The following is a 6,347-nucleotide window of genomic DNA, read 5'->3' as shown; positions in this document are numbered from 1 at the left end:
GTTCTTCGAAGGCAAAGAGGAGACCCCTTCTCTTGGGAAATTCCAACCTACTGAGGCAAGGAGCCTGCACCATTTCCCCCACAGGTGGGCTGGCGGCTCTTCCTGGGAACGCAGGGTGGGGCCAGGGCAGCCGTGGGCAGATCTAACTGTGGGTCTTGAGACAGACATGATATGCGGCTGGGGCAGGGCAGGCTGGGGGCTAAGCCCTGTGTCCCAGGCAGGGCAGGTGATGAGGGGCAGACAGGCTCCAGGGCTGGAGAGAAGGCCAGCCCAGGAGAGCACATTGTGCACGGAGCCACGGAGGGACAGGAGTCCAACCGGCAGCCAGAGGCCCAGCCCACCCCTGTGTAGTGCTGGGGAGTCCTGGCATGGGGCCTGGGAGGAGAAGAGAGCCCAGGATCCAGAGAGGTGGGCAGCTGGGCTGGGAGATGTCCACAGCAGGCTGCAGGCTACCGGCCACAGTTCCAGAGGTAGTCAGACCCAGAGAGAGGGCGTGCGATACTAGGCAAGACCAAGTCACCCTTCTCCTGAGGACAGTTTGGAAACTCACGGGCATAAGGAGCAGCTGCCCGGGGAGCAAGACCTCAATCTAGCATCCTGGCCTGGGTGAGAGAAAATAACGGTGTCTCTGAAAAAAGAGGAAAAGCCCAAGTTTTCCAAAGTGGACTGGCGGGGAGAGAGAAGCCACACTCCCAAATGTAGGAGAAATGCTGCTGCCTAAGGTCGGAACCCAGCCGGGAGGGGGTGGGGAGTGAAGGGGAAGGGGGGCGACACAGAGAGGTACAGCTGTAGAGGAAGGAGGGCTGGGAGCAGGCCTGGCATCCCCAGGTCTGGGGATCCAAATGTTCCAGTGGTTTCTCAAATTGTCCCCAAAGCTATTGAAATGCCCCCAGACATTTCCGTGTCTTAACACCGTCACCCAGACAGCTTTTTCCACTGGACAGCAACCCTTTGAGAGCCCCGAGCTCGGGTAAACACACTATTCGTGCCATTGGATCTGAGGCTGGAGCTGGTGGGCAGTGAGCCCCCCGCTGATACAGCGTAGCCTGGAAGGAGCATAAGGCGGCCCAGAGAAGGAAGGAGAAGTCTTATCTCGTCTCCATCGCAGTTCTTGGGAAAGATGGAAAGCAGAGGTGGTTGAGCAGCTGACATTCAAAACTGACCTGCGTTGCTGTTTGAGTTTCAAAAGCCCATTAACTAGCAGGCTAATGTTTAGCTTTCTGCTGCCATTGATAAGAGCGGGGAGCTTAGGAAAGTTGTACCTTTTACCATTTCCTGACCTGGAGTAAAAATAGCTTCTTTGTCTCCATCCTTAGACGGACAAATTTGGGCTTGTATCCTTTAGTGAGTCTGATCAACGTGCAAATAGTCCATCTTTCCCTGGAATTCTCAAGCAACAACTATAACAAAAGGCAAGCCGGTCCTAACATCGAAAGGCAGAAGGTAGTTGTTGAAGGTATTGTCTGATTTTGCAACGTGTCCCTTCCCCTCCACCAACTCTCTGTCCACTCTTCCCTTGTGGAGACGTGCGGGCAGGAGTGACTCTTGCATGACAAATTCCATGGACTCGTAGTCCCATGGCCTCAGCTCACAGCGCTCATATATGCGAGTAGTTCTTATGAAGTCTGGCAGAAACTTCTAAGAAGATTGGGCCCTTCTGCTTCTGGAACTGATGGTTGAAGGAATCAGGCAGCCAGGCTGACAGCAATCCCTGCCATGCCTTCCCTGGGACACAAGGGCTGGCCTCTGTGATCACAAACACAGCAGGTGAGGGGGTATCTCAGACACCTGGATGCCCCCCTCCTCCCTCAGATCCCTCAAGCAGGGAGCCAGGTTCGCTCCAGCCCCCCGCCCCGGGGCAATGCAGGCTCAGGGCTGCTGGAGGCAGAGACAAAAGAACATGAGTGTTCTGGTGGGAACTATCTGAATAATAACTGTACTGGGGCACTGACTGGGTTGTTTTAATTTTTTTCCCCAAGAAGGGCAGAAGCTAAGGGGCAGGGAGGAAGATCCAGGGACCTGACATCTTGGTCCCAGAAGACATCAGCCTCTGGAGAACTGCATCATTATCTCAGGTTGTTCACAGCAGCCCTTGAACCACAGCCTGTGTGGATGAATGTTCTGGAACAGTGAGAACACGCCTTCCTTCCCAACCCACTCTGCTTGGAGGCCTGCACCTCGCCAGGCTTCCTCCCCACCACCAGGAGCAGTAAGACCAGGCTTTCATTGCTCTCCTTCCCGGGCCACTCCGTGCGGATGGTAGGCTCCGCCCCACCCTGCACTGCAGTGTGTCTCAGTTGAAACACAACCCAATGCAGACTCATGGGGTTGTATAAGTAAGCTTTTGTCCCAGAGGTGCCTGGGGAGGGCTGACTTCCTGACTCACTTCATGGGCCCCAAACCACGGTGGGTAACTGGTGGGAGCAGGCCAGGCTGCCGGGCACGAATGGCTCCAGGTCATGTGCCTGAGGGGCCGTGAGTACCGTGTGACCCCAGCCACACAGAAAAGGCACCTGAGAAAACAAGACCCTGAGGGGAAGCAGGAGTGGGAAGGAAGGATGGGAAAGCAGGTCCTTGCTGGTGGCAACTTAGCTTACGTCTCCTGGGAGGTGTCAAGATGGTGGTCATGAGGTCCTGAGTGACAGGGGTGCAGGGCCAGGTGCAAATATCCCGTCCCGAGAATGTGCCCCCCACTGGCCTTTGGCACATCCACTCCCACCCCAGGTCTCCTTGGACAATGCAGGACGGATCTCACCTCACCCCCCACACGTCACCCTTACCCTGCCCTCCCTGGTCCATTCTGGCCTGGGAAGAACAGAAGAACCCATGCTGGACATATAAAGACCCACTGGCTACTTCCTGGGCAGGAGGCCTAGGGCAAGTCACTGAATCTCTCTCAGCTTCACCTTCTCCTTCCGCACAGTGATGACCACCATGCTTGTTACTGTAAATACCAAATCCACGAAGCACGTAAAGAGTCCTTCCTAGTGCAGGGTACAAATAGGGGGCTCCCCTCTCCAGAGGCGAGGGGTCTTGGCTTCACTGCTTCTTAAAGCTGGGCCCTCCAGGCTTGCCCTTGCAATGGGAAAAAGACGGCAGTGATAAAGGAATTAGGAACATCCTCTCAAGCCAAACTTGACCCCCTTGCACTGCTTCTGAATCAGATCCAATAACCCTATTGGCAGATAGATATTTTGGGCAGGCCGGAGCAGAGGGGACCAACAGGGCCAGCTTTTACATTTTAAATGAAGTGTCGTATGTTAAAGCTTGCCAGCCCAAGACCACCAGGAACACACCTGTGGGCAAACATAGCTGCGTGTGGTAGCTTGGAGTGGAGAACACGTAGGGAAACTGTAGAAAGGCTCAGGTGGGGGAGTCAGGAGGAGTAAAATTGCAGGAACTACATGGACCCATCCATAGGCCCGTTACAGGAGGAGCCTCGAGAGAGCCAGTCAGTTTGTCAACTGGGCAACTTGCCAGAACAGCACAACCATGGTCTTGTTAAGAACACAGACTTGAATGAGCTTCGTGCGTCTTGCCTGTCACGGTGTAGGACTGTCTATTTTTTAGAGTCATAGTGCGCCTCTGCACGTTGTGGGCTTCTGGTTCCATTCCGTCTCCTCACACAGCCTAGCTACCGGGAGGCTCATTTTTTTACTTTATCACATATCATTTTCAGACTGTCCCATGAAAATTATATTGCCTTTTCTTGATTTATCAACTTTAGTCCAAAATCTCATAACAGCTATGATAGACGAGTGAATTAGCTTATCCATAACCTGCAACACCTCCACCTTCTCCCAATTTTTGTTAAGTTTATCTCACTTTGAGTTATTCTACTGATTATATTTATAACTCTAAACCAGCTTCTTAAACAGGGGAGTCTCCCTGGTGTGTTGGAGGGGGCATTTGGCAATGCCTGGAGACAGGTTTTGGCTGTTACAACTCGAAGGTGGTATTGACGTCTAGTGAGTAGAGACTAGCAATGCTGCCCACAGCTCAGGGTGCATGGGACAGTCCCCATAACAGAGAATTATCCAGCCAAATCATAACAGTGCCAAGGCTGAGAAACCCTGCTTTCAACAATACATTAAAATCTCTTGGCCTATCAACTTAGACAATATTGGATTTTGCATCATTATGATGAAGAAATGTGGTCTCTCTACTTCATTCCATCTCTTCCCTCTCTTTGAGCCAAGTCAAGCTTTGATCATTTGCATTCTATTTAGATCAATAACTGACAGTTTGGCCTAATTCTCAAATCCCAAACTCAATATAGAGTGTTTACAATGTCATGATTATGCAAATATTGATCTCTGAACCATGGGATGTGACTAAACCATGGAGAAGGAAATGCCAACCTTTGCCACCCACCTGGGCCCCCCCAAAAAGACTGAGCCAGGTGTCAGGATCAACTGGATTCTCTCTTCTTACCCCTCATCCGTAGTTTCAATCATGCCCCCATTTCAATTTGCTCCACATTTGAACCATGACATCCTTGGGTTTGATGGGCTTTTAACTTTCTTTTTAAACATTTGTTCACAAAAGAATCATGTTTGTTCACCCCATCATGAGATCATCCAGCTTTCTCGATCACATACTTGTTAAGAGAATCTAGTTTCACCATAGAGTCACACTTCCACAGCCTGTTCTTCTGTTCTAGGTTAGAATGCTTGCTTGGCAGATCCACAGAGTGACTCTTATCCTGATATGTCTTCTCCGTTTCCTCCCAGGTTAGGGTCAGTTGGGTCTGCAGACTTGCCTTCCTTCCTTGGATTCTTTCTAGCTCCGAGAGTCACCGCATCATGGTGGGAAAGTACCAGGCTGGAGCCAACTCCCAGTGCAACTCCCATGGCTTCCACACAGTAGCTCTATGACCCTGGACAAGCTACCGAATCTTTCTATGTCTGTTTCTTTGTACATAGAATGGGGATTATGATGGTAAATATGATAACCAAACACAGGGTCATTGTAAGGTTGAAATCATGCATGTAAAGTATTTAGAACTGTGCCTGGCATTTAGTGAAGCCTCAATAAGTGCTAGCGATTACTGTCATTATTTTACTGGAGCGTATCCTTAAGTAATTTTCTCAGCAGATTATATGGAAGGTAAAACTTTCTGAGTCTTTTCACGTATGAAATGTCTTTATTTTGCCTTCTCATTTGATCGACAGGTTAAAATTCCGTTGAAATCACTTTCCTTCAGCACTGTGAAGGCATTACCCCACTGTTTTCTAACACATGGTGTTGCTGATTAGAAATCCAGTGCAAATCTGACTCTTGTCTCCTTGTACATAGCTGCTCTCTGTGAGTTTTTAGGGTCTTCTCTTTACGTTAGGTTGATTGGAAATTGCACAAGGATGTATCTAGGTGTGACACTTGACGCTTCAAAGTGCACAACATTTGAGCACTTTCTAGCTGAGCCAGTGTTTCTATTCATCTCTGGTAGATTTTTTTTTAAGCTCTGGCAATTTCATTTGATTATTTCCTTATGAATATTTCCTCCTTTAACTTTTCTTTTTCTGTGTTTTTGGAATTGTCATCTGATGAAATACTGGACTTACTGAGTTGGTCTCCTGTCACTTCCATTTTCTTTCTGATTTTCCTTTTTTTTTTATTCTGGAAGATTGTCTTTACTTTTTTTTCTAAGTCTTTTATTAGAGGTTTCATTTCAATAATAATATTTTTAATATTAAAAAATTCTTCCGGGGCGCAGTCGTTAAGCGTCTTTTGGCTCAGGGTGTGATCCCGGCGTTCCAGGATTGAGTCCCGCATCGGGCTCCTCCACTGGGAGCCTGCTTCTTCCTCTCCCACTCCCCTGCTGTGTTCCCTCTCTCACTGGCTGTCTCTCTGTCACATAAATAAATAAAATCTTAAAAAAAATATTCTTCCATATCTTCTAACTGCTCCTTTTTCAGAGCAACCATTATCATTTTATATATATAATATCTTTTAAATTTTTCCCAGTTTCTTATTAGAGTTTTGGGTAAGAATTTAATTTGAGTTCTTATCTGGTGCCTAGTTTGTGCTTTCCTTGGCTCCAATTATTCTGTTAATCATCTTGGTCCTCCTATTCAGGGTCATTTTTTCTTCTAACGTTTGGTGCTCTTTGGTCGTCATTCATATTTATTTGCCAAGCCACAGGATTGATTAATACAAGTGGCTCTGTCTTCTATTATCATGTAGGTCTGACCAGCTGCTTGGATGAGCTAACTGAAATTGTGAAGCATTTGTTTTTTATCATATCATATCTATCACCTCTCCCTCTCCTCTGCCCCCCACACAGACCACTCACTCTTCCCCTCTACTGGGTTCTTTTCCATCCAACAACTCCAAGAAGCACATAC

At 48.5% G+C, this 6,347-nt stretch overlaps 1 long non-coding RNA gene across 1 annotated transcript; it reads left to right on the top strand.

The window, feature by feature from the left end:
- The first annotated feature begins 1,317 nt into the window (after positions 1 to 1,317).
- LOC117802369 lies at positions 1,318 to 4,803 on the top strand. The gene is made up of 3 exons (XR_004625648.1): positions 1,318 to 1,456; positions 1,980 to 2,209; positions 4,734 to 4,803. It is a non-coding gene; the product is annotated as an uncharacterized LOC117802369 (long non-coding RNA).
- Positions 4,804 to 6,347: the final 1,544 nt, after the last annotated feature.

The sequence above is a fragment of the Ailuropoda melanoleuca genome, chromosome 1, assembly GCF_002007445.2.
Source record: "Ailuropoda melanoleuca isolate Jingjing chromosome 1, ASM200744v2, whole genome shotgun sequence".
NCBI lineage: Eukaryota > Metazoa > Chordata > Mammalia > Carnivora > Ursidae > Ailuropoda > Ailuropoda melanoleuca.
This window is presented reverse-complemented; position numbering and strand designations above follow the sequence as displayed.